Genomic DNA, 19,311 nt, shown 5'->3' on the forward strand with positions numbered 1-19,311 from the left:
CCTACTGCAACAGAGACAAACATGTGGTTCCCACCACCCGTAACCATTCCCTTAATTGTTCAGTTGTAGTGTACATGTACAGCAATATCACAATTGTTAACTCAATCCCTATGGGAAACAACTTTTTCAACTAGAAGATCATGCTTACGTGCACTCGTTTTGCATTTGATTTTAACAGACTCTACTTATTTGTAGTTACTTCAGTTAGCACCCTTTTCTCCTATCCCCTTCAGTGAGGTTGTTGCATACATTTGTAATATAGATAGATTGTTTTGTCACATTCTGCATTCCATCCTGGGATTCCCCCAATCTCCTAAATGATTTTTTAAATTTGTGTACGTTGTACATTAAGATTCATTCTTTGTGGAATCAGTCCTGTGGATTTTAACAAATGCATAGTGTCATGTATGCACCCTTACAGTATCATACAGAATAGTTGTACCTCCTAAAATATCTCCTGTGCTTCACCCATTCACCCCCCTCCTTTTCTTTTCTTTTGTTTTGTTTTCTTTTCTTTTGTTTTTTTTTTTTTTGAGACGGAGTCTTGCTTTGTCGCCCAGGCTGGAGTGCAGTGGTGTGATCTCAGCTCACTGCAACCTCTGCTTCCCAGGTTCAAGTGATTCTCCTGCCTCAGCCTCCCCAGTAGCTGGGACTAAAGGCATGCGCCACAACATCCAGCTAATTTTTGTATTTTTAGTAGAGACGGGATTTCGCCATGTTGGTCAGGCTGGTCTCCAACTCCTGACCTCAGGTGATCTGCCCACCTGGGCCTCCCAAAGTGCTGGGATTATAGGCAAGAGCCACAGTGCCAGGCCAACCTCTGCCATTTCTTCCTGAACCACTGATCCCTTTCCTATTGCTATCGTTTTGCCTTTTCCAGTATGTCATATAATTGAAATCATACAGTATACAGCATTTTCAGACTAACTTCTTTCACTACGCAATATACATTTAAGATTCATCTGTTTTTTTTTTTTTTTTTTTTTTTTTTTTGTGGCTTGATAGCTCAATTCTTTTTATGGCTGAATAAGATGCTATTGTATAAATGTACCACAGTTTATCCACTTGGCTCTTGAAGGACATCTTGGTTGCTTCAGTTTTTGATGATTACGAGTAAGCCTGGTATAAACATTTGTGGGTGGACTTTTGTTTGAATATATGTTAGAAATTAGTGAGGTCAAAATGCCACATGCACTTTTAGGTGCTAGGGACACAGGTGCTTAGATACAACAGCGAAAGAGTCCCTGTGCTCTTAAAAACAAACGCAAATGAGTAAATCAGAATGGCTTCAGCTCATGAGTAGTGCTAGGAAAAATATAAAGCTAATAGGATAATGAGTGAGAGACTGTGGGCAGGTTAGTGGGGCCAGGAAGGGCTTCTTTGAGGAAGTTCATTGCATTTGTATCTGGGTCTACATGATGAGGGATGGCACCAGCGGTGTGCAAAGCCCTAGGGGGACATACTGGACTCAGTTAATGCAAACACCGTCTGGCAGGATGAATCTTGGCATGACCAAGGGACTAGGAACAGAAAGAACTGTGAGGTGAAGATGTGAATGAGAGTATTTTCTTAAAAACTTTTTATTGTAGGCCGGGTGCTGTGACTCATGCCTGTAATCCCAGCACTTTGGGAGGCCGAGGCAGGCGAATCACGAGGTCAAGAGATCGAGATCATCCTGGCTAACATGGTGAAACCCCATCTCTACTAAAAGTACAAAAAACTAGCCAGGCCTAGTGGCTGGAGCCTGTAGTCCCAGCTACTTGGGAGGCTGAGACAGGAGAATGGCATGAACCCGGGAGGCGGAGCTTGCGGTGAGTGGAGATTGCGCCACTGCACTCCAGCCTGGGCGACAGAGTGAGACTCCGTCTCAAAACAAACAAACAAACAAACAAACAAACAAACAAACCCTTTTTATTGTAGTATAACATGCAAAATACACAAAACCCAAGTGCAAGTGCACAGTTGATGAATTTGGTCAAATTGAAGCCACCCACCTTCCAGATCAGGAAATGGAATAGTGCCAGCACTGCAGGGGTCCCTCGTGTGTGCTCATCCCATTATTAGCCCCCCGCCCTCCCTCCAAGGTCATCTGATTAATTTTGCCTTCTTAAAAGCTTTTATGTCTGTTTTTTTTTGTTGTTGTTCAACATTAGATGTGTGAGATACCCACATTGTTGCACGTCATTTGAGGTTTGATCATTTCAGTTGCCACATAGTACTCCATGTGTGAATACGCCACAATTGTTTTTTTATTGATTCTACTTTTGATGGACATTTGGAAGGCTTTCAGTTTTGAGCTATTCTGAATTGAGCTTCTTGAATATTATTGCATGTGTCTTTCGGTGAACCTATGTCTGCATGTCTGTTGGCTTATATACAGAGTTGCAAAATTGCTGGTTTATAGAGTATGTACATATTCAGCATTGCTAGGTACTCTCAGATGATTTCTTAAGTAACTACACCAATGTACATGCCCACCACACTATGTGAAAGTTCTGATTGTTTCCCATCCTCACCTACACTTGCTATCTTCTGACTTTTTCATTTAGCCGTCCATTATGTATATAGTGGTGTTGCATTATGGTTCAAATTTACATTTACCTGATGACTAGTCAAGTCCAGCCCCTTTTCATATGTTTACTGGCCTTTGGATATCCTCTTTGTGAAGTGCTTGTTCGATTCTTTTGCCCATTTCAAAGAGAAAAAACAACAACTTTGGGTTTGGGTTGTCTTTTATATATCCTTACAGTCTTTTATATATCCTTACAGGACATTGATCTCTTACAGTCGAGATATGAACCCTTTGTTGGAAATATGTGTTCTCCTTTGTGAATTGCCTTTTTCACTCTCTGAATGGTGACTTTTGAGGCACAGAGGTTCTTAATCTTAATATTTCCCAATTTGTCAGCTTTTTCCTTTATATTTGGTATATTTTCAACCTATTTAAGAAGCCCTTGTCTGCTACAAGGTCATGAAAATGTTTTTCTATGTTACCTTTTTGATGCTTCATTGTTTTACCTTTTATATATAGATCTGTAATCCATCTGAAATTCATTTTTATGTGTGGTATAATGTAGAGATTAAGATTCATAATCCTTTTGTAGTACATAAGCATGATGACTGGGTGTTCACACGCATGTGTGAGATGTACCAGCCTTGAACCTTGTTACGACATTGGCACATTACCCATCCGCCCTGAATTTGGAAAAAAAAATTCTTTTTTTTCCACTTGGACATCCAGTTGACCCAGTACCATTCATTTAAAGATCATCTTCTCTTACTGCACTGTAGTTACAAATCAGGGGATACTATAGATTGAATGTTTATATCCCCCTAAAATTTATATGTTGGAATCCTAAGCCTCAATATTATAGTATTGGGAGAGGGGCCTTTCAGAGGTGATTATGTCCTGAGGGTGGAGCACTCATGAATGGGATTAGTGCCCTTATAAAAGACACAAGAGAGCTCTCTTTCTCTGCTCTGCATCATGGGAGAACACATTGAGAAGTTAGCCGTCTGCAAACCAGGAAATTGGCTCTCACCAGATATGGGATCTGTGGCACCTTGATCTTGAACTTCCCAACTTCCAGAATGGTGAGAAATATATTTCTGTTGTTTAAACTACCAGTCTGTGGTAGTCTGTTAAAGCAGCCCAAACTGACTAAGGCAGGAGACCTTATATGTGTGGCTCTATATAGATTCTAGTGAGTATGTTCGAATATTAGGTGGAACCTTTCTGTCTTGCTCACTATACTCCATCTGCATTTCCTGGCAGTGGCCCCTGTGCTGTAAATATTCAATAAATATCAGTTGGTTGGTGGACAGGTCTGAACTTGCCTTTAGGCAAGAGTTTTAAAATATCTGGGCTCCCACTCCAAGAAAAGATACTCAGATTTTGTGTTAGAGAAGACTCGACTTGCCTAGTTAATTACATTTCTTCTCTAGGCCCAAATATGTTTCTGGACCAGTTCTTTTGGCTAAAGTCCTTGGGGAAGGTTGGTTGACCTCAGACTGTCCAGTTGGCAGTACTGTATCTATTTAATCATCCAGCCAGTCATACAATAAATATCTTTTATGGGCCTACTATGTGGCAGGCATAAAGTAGAACCAAAATAATAGGATTATTTCTGGAGTTTCTATTTTTAATTTTATAACATTTGTTGTTTCTTTCTTTATAAGTTAAACACTCAGTGCAAGGAGGGTAATTTTGAGAATATTCCTCCATATCAGAGGTAGCTTTATTGTTCTATTATAGTTATTTAAAATTTTTGTGTGTGATAGCCTGGATAAATAGGCAACAGGCCTAAGAATTAGAACTTTTATGTTGCTATCAGACTATTTTAAAACAAAACCCTACAAAGTAAAAGAGATGAAAATAAATGTGAAGTGCAGTATTTCACACAGTGAATTCAGCAAGAAGTTAAGTACTTTTCTCATTTTCAAAATTTAGTGCCAGACCAAAGACCAAGTTTAGAAAAGTAGAGGAATGCATTTTCAGGAGGTTGGTGTGGACTCTGGATGTGCCAGTCAGTGCCAGTACACCAGATCGCATTGTGAGTGGGCCACGTGCCACATACCATGTGTCACATGCCTCATACTGCTCTTCTTTTTTGTTTTTGAAATGGAGTCTCACTTTGTCACCCAGGCTGGAGTGCAGTGGCGTGATCTCGGCTCACTGCAAGCTCTGCCTGCCGAGTTCATGCCATTCTCCTGCCTCAGTCTCCTGAGTAGCTGGGACTACAGGCGCCCACCACCACACCCGGCTAAGGTTTTGTATTTTTAGTAGAGACGAGGTTTCACTGTGTTAGCCAGGATGGTCTCGGTCTCCTGACCTCGTGATCTGCCCACCTCGGCCTCCCAAAGTGCTGGAATTATAGGCGTGAGCCACCGTGCCTGGCCAAGTGCTGTTCTTCTTGGTAACTGCCCCCTGGGGAACAGAAGAGCCCTAGAGGCTTCTCCCATGGTGCCATCTTGCTTGGTGACACCAGGGCCTGGGGTTATGTCCCAGGTTCTCTTTGTTCCTCCTTTCCTCTGGGGATGGATGTGAACAAAGAAGGGCAAGGGACAAGCAGATCCCCAAACTGGGGCCAGCTCCAGGAGGCAGCTGTTGGAAAATGGGGCTGCCTCCACCAGCACTTATTGCCCACCACTGCCCATGTCCGGTGGCTGCACTTTGAGCTGCTCTGAAGCCTTTTGAGGCCACTGGGAGAGGCAGCCTCGTAGCTTCCCCTCCTTAGAAGGAGGAAGCAGATTGCTAAGGGAACGGGCAGCTGGTGCTTAATGTTACTTCCATGATGGGACTGTGATTCTCTTTCCTATTTAGTTAATGTCATGTCCATTTTCCTTTTCAGCTTGTCACAGGTGAATATTTTATATATTTAGTGAAACCTCACCAACCTTGAAGTCATGAATTTTGTAACTCCAGTCATTTGGAACTGAGTGAAGGAACCTAAAGGAAAGCGGAAAGAGGTCAGGCACGGTGGCTCACGTCTGTAATCCTTGCACTTTGGGAGGCGGAGGCGGGCGAATCACTTGAGGTCAGAAGTTCAAAAACAGCCTGGCCAACGTGGTGAAACCTCATCTCTACTAAAAATACAAACATTAGGCCGGGCACAGTGGCTCACGCCTGTAATCCCAGTGCTTTGGGAGGCCGAGGTGGGTGAATCACTTGAGGTCTGGAGTTTGAGACCAGCCTGGCCAACATGGCAAACCCCGTCTCTACTAAAAATACAAAAAAATTAGCTGGGCATGATGGCGGGCACCTGTCATCCCAGCTACTCAGGAGGCTGAGGCAGGAGAACTGCTTGAACCTGGGAGGCAGAGGTTGCAGTGAGCTGAGATCGCACCACTGCGCTCCAGCCTGGGTAACAGAGCAAGACTCTGTCTCAGAAAAAAAAAAAAAAAAAAAAAGAAAGAAAAAGAAAAAAAGAAAGCAGAAAGCGTAGCTTTGAGACCCTAAAGAGATAATGATATTCTCGGGTGTGCTGGGGTATGTTCTTGATTTATCACAGAGGTCCTTGGGCTTCCACGTAGAGCTTCTGTGCTCTTACTTTAGTCACATTTCTAACAAGTTTGGTTTTCTGCTTTTTTAGTTCACTAGATTTAGAAGCAGCAAACTAGGCTGCTAGGTATACATCCTGGGAGAACATCTAGAAGTGACAGCTGACAGCCTGACAGTAAGGGAGGGGACAGAGCATCTATAAAAAGCTTGGAAGACCAGAGCCATCTTATACTCTGTATAAGGCAGAGAGCTCTGAGCCTGTTGCAGCCTGGAGCGTGTCCCGAGAGGCAGTGCGGCAGGACGCCTGGCCATAGGAGTGACCTGAGCCATTCAGACCCCAAAGGCAGGCACACGAGGAATCCCTTTAGAGAGATTTGAAGAAAAGTAGTTGAAATAATTTACCTATATAGAACCCTTGTTTTCCTTGGGATACTAAACACATAAAATAACTCCCCCTTTCTCTCCATGTCTCCCTTCTCCCCTTCCCTCTTTCTCCCCTTCTCTCCTCCCCTCTTTCTCTCCTTCTCGTTTCCTCTCCCCCTTGCTTTCCTCCCACCCTTTCTGCAGTCCCTCCCCTTCTGACTCTCCTCTCCCCCACTCCTCCCCCACCTTGCTTTCTCTCTTTCGGTTTTAACTTCCCCTTTTACTTTCCTCTCCCCTACTCCTTCTCCCTAACACAATACAGCGTCCCATTTTTTTTTCTTTCTTTTTTCGTCTTTGAGGTTCACATATATGCAGTGAGTTGCTGGTGAAAGTTTAACAACTGGCTCTTATGAGAGAAAAAAATCCCTTGATTCACAGCAGCCCAGTTTCCTTGGTGTAAGTCTCGCCATAGTTGATTTCAGGTGACCCTTGTGAGGTCCCTGGGGAGGAGCAGGGACAAGTACTTCCTCCATACAGATGCAGGAGATGGAAGTAACCTTAAGAGCGTAAGAATAGGAAAATGTCATCAAATAATTAGAAAGTCATGTTTTGAGTATTTACAACTTTATTACATAATTACTCTTCTTACACAATTATATAATTTAATTAAAAATGTTAGTAATGTATTTAACTCAATATATCAAAAATATTATCATTTTAACATATGATCGATATAAAATTATTATTATTTGAGACAGAGTCTCACTCTGTAGCCCAAGCTGGAGTACAGTGGTGCAATCTTGGCTCACTGCAACGTCTGCCTCCCGGGCTCAAGTGATTCTCCTGCTTCAGCCTCCCAAGTAGCTGGGACTATCGGTGCGTGCCACCATGCCCAGCTAATTTTTTGTATTTTAGTAGAAATGGGATTTCACCATGTTTCCCAGGGTGGTCTTGAACTCCTGAGCTCAGGCGATCCACCCGTCATGGCCTCCCAAAGTGCTGGGATTACAGGTGTGAGCCACTGTGCCCAGCCTCAATATAAAATTATCAATAAGATATTTTACATTCCTTAAAAATATATAACTTTCCATTACAGTTAGAGGTGATTCTATGACAAATTTTGACCAGGGAAATGAATTCACTGCATGGAGTGTCTGAATAATAATTTAATGGTAATTGATTCAGTTGTCATGGGAAACTTGTCCTTTTCCTTACTTCTTGAAATGTAAGTAGAAGAGAAAAAAAAATTAAAAATAGAAACAATAAAATAAGAACTTACATATGACGTCTTTGAACTGTTGAACAAATGCCAATATCCAACTGTGTTGGACTTCTCTGTATATGGCAGAAAAAAATCATATTTCATCTCCAAACTGCTGTTAAAAGGTTGTTGTTGTTGTTACATGCAGCTAAACCCAATGGTTGAATAAAAGAGAAGGTGTCATAAGCAGAGACCTGTATAAGGTAGAGGCACAGGACAAGTGAATTGTGAATGAAGAAAATTCTAGGCTGATGAAATCGAATATGAAAAGGCCCAAGCGGGAAGGAGATGAAAGTAGAATGAACCAAGATTTACTAATTACCAATATCATGTAACAAACTGCCCCACATCTTAGTGGCTTAAGAAATGACTATCATTTATTTTGCTTACAAATCCGATTTGTGCATCATTTGTTGGGGGTGACTCATCTCTGTCTCATGGGGAATTAATTGATGTGGCAAACTTAGGACCTGAGTATGTATTTTTAACGTGAGTCACTCCTGCATGCAGGAAACTATTAGGGCCGTGGGCCATTGTGTCAGCTCTTCAGCATGCAGGCTTTTCCATGTGCTGTTTCGGTTTCCTTGCTGTATGGAGACTGGGCTCTGGAGTAAACATCTCAATACAATCAGGAAGAAGTTGTATTGCTTTTAATGACTTTTCCTTGGAGGTCACATAGTATGGCTTGTTTTCTAGTCATGGTTCTAACAAGGTTTCAAGGAAAAGGGACATAGATTTTACCTTCTGATGGGAGGAAAGTCAAGTGAGATCACCTTGTGAGGAAGGGAAGTGGAATGAGAAATACTGTTGAAGCCAGTTTTGGAAAATACAATCTGCCACACAAGAAAGAATAAGAAAATATGGGTGATGAGAACTGAATTCAACACATATTCATTACACTTTTGTCATGTCCTAGTTACTTTTTTTTTTTTTTTTGAGATGGAGTCTCGCTCTGACGCCCAGGCTGGAGTGCAGTGGCATGATCTCGCCTCACTGCAAGCTCTGCCTCCCAGGTTCACACCATTCTCCTTCCTCAGCCTCCCAAGTAGCTGTGACTATGGGTGACCACCACCAGGCCTGGCTAATTTTTTTTTTTTTTTGTATTTTTAGTAGAGACGGGGTTTCACCGTGTTAGCCAGGATGGTCTCGATTTCCTGACCTCATGATCCACCGGCCTCGGCCCCCCAAAGTGCTGGGATTACAGACGTGAACCACTGTGCCCAGCTGCTAGTTACCTTTTAAGCACCCATGATGTAGAAGTAGACCAAAGAGACAAAAGTCACTTCCCTTCCTTGTGGGTTTTACATTCTAGGGAAATGAGAGAGAAGAGTGATAGGCAATGAGGTTAGAAGAAACAGAGCCTTGGAGGTTACAGTACGACTCTTTTTTTTTTTTTAACGGTAAGGAATTTGAATTTTGTTTCCAAGTATGATAGCTTTTATGCAGGGAAATGATATGGTCTTATTATTTTTTATGACTATAAAAGTTAACCTTTAGTTAACATTTTTTTCAAAATACATTAAAAAAATTTAAATCTGTTTTTTAGAGCAGTTCTAGATTCACAGTAAAATCGAGAGGAAGATACCTTTCCTATGTACTCTCTGCCCAGTCCCCCAACACAGCCTCCCCACCAGCTCCCCCAGCGTGACACTCCATAGGAGTGGTACATTTGTCACAATCGATGAACCTATGTTGACGCACCATTATCACCCAAAGTGAGTAGTTTACGTGAGGGTCCACTCAAGGTGTTGTACATTCCATGGGTTTGGACAAATGTGTAATGACGTTTATCCACCATGGTATGTTACAGAGGAGTTCCACTGACCTGAACATTCTCTCATTATTGTGTTTGACAGCTGGCTTATAAAATTCCTGAAAATTTAACAGTGGTCTCTAGTGAGCTGGTACAAGGCAGCTCCATCTAGCACACCATTGCACATACCTAATGTCTTATGGTTGCAGGATTCTCTGTAATTTTGTATGAGCATAACAACAATCTAAACTCTTATAAGGAGAATCCCAGAAGCTCACATTTAAAAGAGACCCGAGAGATCTTCTGTCCTGACCTCTCTGCCTGACACACTGACTCCATCTATAGCATGGTAAAAGGATCTTTCAGGGACACTGCTGCTCAGATTTCTCACATCTCCACACAGTATCCGTGATTGACGCACATATTTGAAAGTTAAGGGATTTTCTTCAGGCTGCAAACTGGGACTAGAATTTCATCGCTTTCTCTCGTTCCTCTCTAATTTTATTCTCATGCAAACAGCCTGATTCCTGATTTCATAATTTAGCACAAGACATATTTTATTTAAGTAGGGATGAATTTAAAGATCACAGAACCATGTCATAAGTAAAATCAACAAATGTTTATCAGTGTTCAGAATCTCTCCCTTTCTTTGCTAAAGAATTTATGCTATGTATTCATCACCTGTCTATAAAGAATTATAGATGGGAACCCTTTGCAGATGGATAATTCATCATTAGATAGGTTATAGATAATCTCTCTATATATTCATTATATGGCATTGACATGTACAACTAATGGTTAAAGTCACTCTATATGGGAAACATTAGATTCCTTCCCTAGACCAGGGAGACTAGACAGCTTTCTAGAAGATCTCTGTAACCCCCAGCATTGGTGCTTTTATGACAAAGTGAAGCTCTTTTGTAAAGCTGTGGTTTTGTGTGTGTGTGTGTTAATGCACCAGACCATTCCTGGACTACTGTGCAAGGCCCTGTGATGCAGGGAGGGAGGCGGGTAGAAATAGAGAGCGAGGTACAGCTGAGTGCAGACTCCCAGCTCTGAGCATCACTAGGTGTGTGACTCATTCAATTCATCATTTAGATATTGAGAGCTGATGTTAGGCATATTCTTTCTTTTCTTATGAAGCCTTGGTTTATTGTGGGCCTCAGAACAGAAGCTTCTTAGCCTGAAAATGAAGTTCTTTGGAAGTGCCATCTGACACTTCTCCTGATGGGCAGAGTTGCTGAAACCAGAAGCAGGGGGTTTGAAGGGTGCTGTAACTGATGTGGGGAGACTGACTGGAGACAAAGAATGAGGATAGTAACAGGAGATGACACCTCCTCCCCAAGAGGCTGGATGCATCTAGAGGCCTCGCGTGGCTGGATGTGGGTTACAAGGTCGCTCTCACAGTCAAGGTGTGAGCAAGGCCTTGGTCTTCCTATCAGCCATGCTGTCTTCTAAGCCGCTCAGTCAACTCCCCATCCACCTCCAAACTGCTGCTTGCCTGGCCTCCCTCTTCATTGATGATGTGATGAGCCACCCAAATAGACATGGAGTTTTTTTTGTGTTTTGAAGTAATTTTAATTTACAGATTTGCAAAGAAAGCACAGAGTTTTCCCCATGTCCCCTTTGCCCAGCTTCCTCCAATGTTGACATTTTCTTGTGCATTTCTCGATACTAAGAAATCAGCAATGGTACAAGGTAGCTAATGACAATCCTTATTGAGATCTCCCCATTTTTTCCACAAATGCCATATCTCTTCTAGCATGTCTTCCAGGAAACCACATTGCATGAGTGGAGTTCGTTTTCAACTCCTCTCATTTTCTCCCACACTTGGCACCACCCTTTTTCTTTCCCATCCCTATGGTGAGTGCCCAGGCCCAGCCTTTCCCACTCAGGTGGAGCCTTTGGCACCCTCTCCTGGGCTCCCTTCCCCCAGATTCTCCCATCTCGCTGTATATGTGCTGCTCAGAGAGGCCACCATAAAAATGACTCTTCTCAGGGGGCTCAGATCTCTCCCTGAATGAAATCTGAGCTCCCTACAGCTCTTCTTTGTAACTTTCCAACTTGGTCTTGCACTACTTTCCAATTTCAGCCTTCTTCTGCAGACAGATGGGTCTCTTGGCAGACAGATGAGTCTCTTTAACTCTGCTTAATACCTGACGATGCCTAGTTCTCCCTGTGTGTTCCTTACATGCTTTATTTATCTTGTTCAGTCTTCAGAATAATGCTGATGCCAGCCAGTACTAGGAATTGAGGCCCGCAGAGGCTTATGGAACTGGCCCATGGTCACTCAGCCAGGACATGGGAGCCCAAAACTGCAGACCTGAGGCTCTTAGGCATCCCACTCTCTCATCTCAACTTCAGGATAGCCTCGTGAGTTCTGCTCACGCCATTCCCAGGATCCCCCACCCTCAAAACTTCCTCTCTCTCAGTCCGGTCCATCTTTCAAAGCCCAACTTGAACCCCATCTCCATGAGGTCTTTTGTTTTAGGCTGAAATCAATTTACTTACTCAGCACATCTCCACGCCCCCCGCCAGATTTATTAAGGTATTATTGAAAAGTAATAATTATATATACTTGCAGTGTACAGACATGATGCTTTCATAGGTGCATACGTTGTGAAACGATTAAATCAAGCTAATTAACATATCCATCACCTCACATACGTACCATTTTCTAAATTGTGAGAACACTTACTAACTTACATAATTCTTGGTATTTATAAATCAATTACAAAAAATGCTATGGCATCTTGGTGGGCACTTGCCATAGTTGCCTGTGGTATGGTTTCTCATGTGTGTGCATTTTTATCTTCTCAATTCGACTGTAAGCTCCTAGAGGGTGGGAACATTGGCTTATAATATTTGTGTCCTCTGGAAAGCCTGGCAGATACTCAGTGTTCAACAGTGTGTTTTAAATAAGTATAATTTCCTGGAAGATAATTTAATAATAAGTAGTGAAGCCCGGGCGCGGTGCCTCACGCCTGTAATCCCAGCATTTTGGGAGGCCGAGGTGGGCGGATCACAAGGTCAGGAGTTCGAGATCAGCCTGGCCAATATGGTAAAATCCCATCTCTACTAAAAATACGAAAAAAGACTGGCATGGTGGTGCACGCCTGTAATCCCAGCTACTCAGGAGGCTGAGGCAGGAGAATTGCTTAAACCTGGGAGGCAGAGGTTGTGGTGAGCTGAGATTGTGCCACTGCACTCCAGCCCGGGTAAAGAGGGAGACTCTGTCTCAAAAAAAAAAAAAAAAAAAAATAGTGAAGAGGATGTTCCATTTTTGCTCTTGTATTTGAAACGTATGCTCATTTGGCTTGAACACTGTTTATGATACCACTATGACATTTCATCCGTGTTGACCAAATGATAAAACCAGAAACAGCAATGACAGTAGTAGCTCACATAGTGCTTATTATGTGCTGCGCTCTATTCTATGGCTTGCCCATGTTAACTCCTTCCATCCTCTTAATAAACTTGGGAGGTGGATGCTACTTCTGGTCCCATTGTAGGGATGGAAGCAGGCAGGAAGAAGTCCAGTAACTTGCTGAGAGCCGTGGAGAAGGTGGTGAAGTTGGAAGGGACCCCCTCTGAGCTGGGTTTCTTGGATCTGCTTCAGTGGGATCTCTCAGCAGAGGTCACACATGGACCCAGCACTTGCCTCTTTTTGTGTGTGAAATTACGGTGGTCATTTACTAAGGATGCAGAGCTTTGATATGTTGAACATATTTTGGGGAAAGTGAGTCTGTTAATATTGTGAGTCCTTATAAATATTTAACTCCCTGCTCTTTATGACTAGTTAGTAATCTCCTTTGTAAAATATTACTTCAACAATGAAAAGCACAAATAAAGTTGAACTCCTGAGCATGGGGCTGGTGAGGACATTTCCAAATGCAAGGAAGTTACTTTGACATCTCCCTGGTGGTGCCTTGGTCAGCCCAGGTACAGACGTGGGTAATTACCAGAACTGTTGCTTTGTGTGATTTCCCTAGTCAAAGGCTTAATCATTTGACAGCGTCTAACCAAGTGTTACCAGGTAACATAACCCATGGCTCTTGACTGTGCTAGGTATGAGGCTGGTGTTTTCTCAGCAGAACCAGTTAAAATAAAACCTAGATGTCATACCCCAGTCTGGCCTGTTTTGGAAAATGCAGTCGAACCACAAGCGCAATCTACCTGTGGTGTTTTATAACACTGTTTGGTTGGCCGGTCTTCTTCAGCGGGCCCTGAATATCTTACACTTCTCTCTCTGGTAACAGGATCTCTAAACCGGCCACACCTGTCATAATGACTCCACTAAAGGAGAATTCAGAACTCCACTGGGGATACTTAGAATAGTGAGCTGATGTGGTCTTGTCTTATTTTCCCTTTCTTGGGGGTTATCCCTTGATTAATTACCTGTCTTTTGGAGAGAGAGTGTTCTTATAATTGGGGTGAACAGGAGGGCCCTAGTGGGCACCACGGGGTGAGGGAGTGTGGGGCATTGCAGTAGAACCCAGGCAGCACTTAGAGCCAGCCCTACTGGCTATCTGGGCAGGCCAGCCCTGGAGGGATTCCTGTCTTCTCAACGGGAGTGCCCGTGGCTTCTATGAGTTACCAAACTGGAAATTGCTTCTAACAATCGCGTTGGAGGCAGGGTGCCCGTGGTACAATCTGTGTCTGGCTTCCTTGGCAACTACCTCTTGTCTTGTTTCCTGCTTCCAGTCAATGCCTTTAGGATTAGGCTGAACTTTCCCCTTCATTGTATGTCTCAGCGTCAAAGAGAGGGCAAAGAAGGAACATCTTGTTGCTATCTTATTTGAAATACCAGATTAGTTCAGGGTTCAATAAAGGTGAGACTGTCCTTAGCTTATTTGAAGGAATTGCTATTCGTCTAATTCATGATCTGCGTCTTTCTACTGCTATTTTGGTAGATTTGTGGATTGGCGTCCCTGGGCCAGAAGAATTTTGTTATCATCCTCAAGTAGTCCACATTCAAACAAATCCCTTTTGGATCACAGAAGTGAGATTTTTTCCTTTAAGCTGTTATAATGAGTGAGGCCCAGGTAAGGGCCGTATCCTGCCATTGCTGCAGGTGTCTGGGTTTTGCAGAGGGCCTGAAGGAGTGGCTTCAAACAGGTCAGTCCTGTTCATCATGTGGGAGACCCTGTGGGCAAGGAGATGGGTTTTATACGGAGGAGGACACTCAAGGAAGAGGGAGGAGAGATCACGAGGAAGGACCAGTTATTTAGGGCTGGTCCCACCCACCAGTGATCTGGCCTCCCACTGTGTGTCTCTCTCTACCTTCTAGCATGCCTGTGTCCTAACTCCACGTCCTGTTTGCTGCCTTTTCCATACCAGAAATCCTGATATCCATGGCTCAGCCTGGCCCTAGTTCCTCATAGATGTCCTGCTATGTAGCTCTGTGGCAGATGTTGTGGATACTGGACGGCTCTCTGGGCACAATTCAGCCAGTCTGTTCTCAGTGGAAGAAGCACAGATCTGCTCTGCACCACGTGACCATTTGAAAACGGGTGCACTTGACAATTCTGAAAAAACTAAGATAGACCGTGTCTTTACCTGTTGTTTCTGTGAAAGGATCTGGGGAGAAGAGGGAAAAAATGAAGTGATAGTTTCAGAGCCATATATGGACCTCACTTAGTGGAGTGAGTGTTAGGGCCAGGTTTATATTGGGAAGGGAACTATCCTGGTAGATAAAAAGGGAAAATTCTTGCTGGTGTGACCAAAAGGCTGGAACCTGTCTGTTGACAGCAGAGAAGGCAAGCGAAGGGTCATGTGTAGCACGTCCTCAGGCCTTGCTTTGGGGCCTGTGGAGCTTCCATGCAGATCCGGTGGTCACAGACAGCCTCACTATTCCTTGTGCTCTCTCAGTTCCCTCTCTGTCTGTCTCTCCCTGGTAGGGTCCAACATACACATATCTGTGGGTGCAAATACATGAGCAGCTCTGAGTCAGTCGTCTTTCCCTCATTGTTGTCCCCAAAGTCCCACAATCTTGTGTCCTTCTTGGAGACCCGTTTGATTCAGCATCCTGTGAGGCCTGGGGTTCAACTCCTGACAACTGTCAGGGAGGTAGGCAGTGGGGAGTGGGGCATGGGCCGCTTTCTCTGGGCCAGTCCGGACTGCAGCAGAGCCCCAGCAACTCTCCCAACAAGAGGCCAGGGCAGACTCATCTTCTGAGGCCCCGTCGTCAGATGAGGAAGACGGGCTTCCCTGTGGCATGTGTATTTCCCCTCATCACTGTGTGGTTAGCCCCGGTGGGGATATAAATGTTGTCCAGCTGTTCACCGGTTAATGTTTTACCTTGCATGAGAATGTGCTGTTCCCAGGCAGCTGTGTGTCATAGTTACAGTCTCCTAGAGGGCTTGTGCGTGTGTCTCCTGGAGCCGTGGCTGGCCCTCACCCCCCATGCAGCCTCTGTGAGGCCTTTTGTGCAGAGCCTTGCCCTTGTGTGTGCCCTCCTACTCCATCTGCACTTGTTGTCAGTTGCTGGTGCCACCTCAGCAGGGTTTACCATGACCTTTCTTGGGCCCATTTGGGAGCAGTGGTAGTAGGTCTGGACCTAGGGGTCCCACGGGTCTTTCCCACAACCTAGCCTGTGTAAAAGGCTGGAGGAAACCCTGAGTGCAGAGAGGAGCCTGTCACAGAGGCCCCTGCGGACAGTGGAAGCTGGCTCTGTGGGCCGACTGAGGAGCAAGACCAGCTAGAGCATGTCAGGGGATGGTGGGTGTGATTGGAGAGGAGGGCGGTCACAGCAGGTGAGGTTGTGTCCCTCTCCTAATATGCAGGGCAGCCTTTGAATTTCATTTCTTTAGTTCAGGTAAAGTCAATACAATTGATTTCTAGACCTGTAGACCGACACGAAGTGTCTCAACCAAAGAGATGTTTATCTCTAACCTAAGCATAGCTCCAACTATTTTATTTCTCCCTTTGTTTTTTTGGAATCATTAAAGATAAAATTACTCCCAGTCATCACAATTGTCACGATGACATAAGATACTGCATCAGAAATAGTAACGAGGGTCTTTATACTATTGTTTATTTCATTACTCGGAATGAAAATGACAATCTAAGGTGAAGAGATGGACTTAGTTTGTCTCAAATAGGGAAACATCTAGGTATAGATTTTCAGATCTCACAGGGGACTAATTTTTTCATCTGCAGAGGAGGAAATAGACAGGATCTGTGTAGCTCTTGGGTGACCGGCTCAATACACAGATGCTGGAGGTGAAGGGAGCTCTCTAGGGAAAGTTCGGCGGCTGCACTTATTTGCTTTCTATACTCTCTCTGTCACTACGAATAAGGCAAGTGTTTTTAGAAGCTCTGTTCTACTTCCTAAAATACCTTATAATGCATTTCCTTTTGGGAGGAAGGGAGGCCTGTGGTGTCTGCCTGTCCTGAGATTAGAACCAACCTGGGAAGGCACTGGGGAGACCCAGGGAGGAAGGAGACTGTGGTCGCCAAGGATAGTGGCTCATACCTGTAGTTCCGGCACTTTGGGAGGCCAAGATGGGGGTGCTGCTTGAGCCCAGGAGTTCAATACCAGCTGGGACAACATAGCAAGACCCTGTCTCTATACAAAATAAAAATTTGCCAGGTGTGGTGATGCTAGCTATTCAGGAGGCTGAGGCAGGAGGATTGCTTGAGCTCAGGGGTTCAAGGCTGCAATGAGCTATAATTGCACCACTGCACTCCAGCCTGGGCAACAGAGTAAGACACTAACAGAAAGAAAAAGAGAGAAAGAGAGAGAGAGAACGAGAGAAAGAAAGGACAGAGGGAGGGATGGTCGTCCATGAAGCCTTTATCTATAACAGACAGCCCAGGTGTAGAGAGTCCGGATAAGTGTCTAGATTTTTCCATATTGGCCTATGTTTTTAAATGGAAATGAACTCTGCAGACTTGCCCTTCATTAGAATCTGCATCCCTAAACACCTGTCTCTCATTAAATCTCTGCCATTGGTTTATGGGCTGTTAAAAAAAATTGGATAATATCCGTGATGGCTGTCTTACACGGGTGACATAAATAACATTATTTCCAAATACAGCTGTGACAAAACTGAACAATAATATCCATGCATAGAATTAGTGAGAAAGACAGGGGTTTGAGTCCCAACTCTGCCACATTACTGACTGTGTGATCTTAGGGAAGTTACTTAGACTCTCTGTTTTTTGGTTTCTTCATTTGTAAGGTGTATGTTGGGGGAACAGGTAACAAAAGGGATGTTGTAAGAATTAACTGAGATGGGCCGGGCATGGTGGCTCCGGCCCGTAATTCCAGCACTTTCAGAGGCCAAGGGGGATAGATCACCTGAGGTCAGGAGTTTGCGCCCAGCCTGGCCAACATGATGAGACCCTGTCTCTACTAAAACCACAAAAATTAGCTGGGAGTGGTGGCATGTGCCTGTAATCCCAGCTACTCAGGAAGCTGAGGCATGAGAATCACTCAAACCTGGGATGTGGAGGTTGCAGTGAGCCAAGATTGTGCCACTGCACTTCAGCCTGGGTGACAGAGTGAGACTCCATTTCAAAAAACAAACAAACAACCAAAAAAGAATTAACTGAGATGATCCATGCGATAAAGCATTTAGCATAGTGTCTGGTAGATAGGGTGCACTCAGTGGATGTTTGCTATTATTATATTTGAGACAGAATAGTATGGATTGGTACAAGAGTTGGCTTCAGCTCTAGCTGTGTGACTGTGGGCAAATAACCCCGAGTCTCAGCTACTTCATCTGTAAGATGGGGATATTAGTTGCATCTGCATGAAAGAGTGGCTATGAGAGCCATACATGGCAGGGCTTGGGGAAAGTAGTTTAATGAAATATAAGCACTGTAAGATTTAATACTTCCGTGTTTCATCCAGCATTGTATAAGGAACTCTGCACACGTGGGTACATCTCATGAGCTCCTCAGTTTGCCTCCTGTTGTTTTCTCTGATGTCCATGTTGTCACAGCTGTTCTTGAAAGAGTTGTTTTAGGCGTGTGTCTTGAGGTCCTTCCTGTGATCACTGTGGTGGGCGACACAGGAGAGGCAGTCTGTGAAGCTCCCTAAGAGCATGGCTGGGGTGGGGGCGAGTGAAGTGTGAAAGCCTCAGATTGTGTGACTTTGAAGGGAGCCTGGTGCTGAGTCATTGGGAGAGATGATTTTTTATTGCTGAATGATGAGCCTGGACTACATCAGCAGGTCAAAGAGGGGCTCTGGACAAAATAAGAGACAATCTGATGCAAATCTGCATAGTTACTGGAAAAATTAGTGTTCACGTTCTTCTTATAGTGCATCCAAAATAAGGACAGAATGTCAAAGTGTAGGCTTATTTGGGTGAGAGAAAGGTAGAGAAACTATAGCTCTTCCCTTAGGTCAGATTTAAATTGAGTAGTTACTGATGTCTTTTTTCAAATGTGAAATTTAGTGGCGCTACCTTTCAAAGTGTGGTATTTATGCCCCCTTTAGTCTGTCTATCCATAGTGGCTGGGGGCTTCAGGTTAGGCTGGCATTCTACGAGGTGTTCTTGGTAAGGATTTCCTGGCATGGAGTCTCGCTATGTCGCCAGGCTGGAGTGCAGTGGTGAGCTCTCATCTCACTGCAACCTCTGCCTCTTGGGTTCAAGATTCTCTTGCCTCAGCCTCCCGAGTAGCTGGGATTACAGGCACACACCACCATGCCCAGCTAATCTTTCTCTAGAGGTTATTATTATTCAAGGGTGTTTTACAGGAAGTTGGTGGACAGTGGTGGGCATTTCTGCTCTGGGATTCAGGTTGTCCTTAGAGGAGAAATTCTAATAATCTGGTAGAACATTAAAAAAATGTTCTTGAATATTTAACTGTTGGCTATCAATGTTCTTTTCTGCTGTCCTGTCTCTTCACTTACTTTATTTCTTGTTCCCCAAGCAATCCACTTCTCAAATTGGCTGCTTGCACATAATGTTTAAAATTTTT

General features: G+C 43.9%; 1 protein-coding gene and 1 non-coding gene across 2 annotated transcripts in view; both read left to right on the forward strand.

The window, feature by feature from the left end:
• The window catches only part of PPP1R14C (protein phosphatase 1 regulatory inhibitor subunit 14C), a 107,476-nt gene that overhangs the window by 19,527 nt on the left and 68,638 nt on the right, over window positions 1-19,311 (forward strand). The window lies entirely within an intron of this gene.
• Window positions 3,093-3,196, forward strand: LOC111538675. The gene has a single exon (XR_002730426.1). It is a non-coding gene; the product is annotated as a small nucleolar RNA U13 (small nucleolar RNA).

Source organism: Piliocolobus tephrosceles, chromosome 5 (genome assembly GCF_002776525.5).
Source record: "Piliocolobus tephrosceles isolate RC106 chromosome 5, ASM277652v3, whole genome shotgun sequence".
Lineage (NCBI taxonomy): Eukaryota > Metazoa > Chordata > Mammalia > Primates > Cercopithecidae > Piliocolobus > Piliocolobus tephrosceles.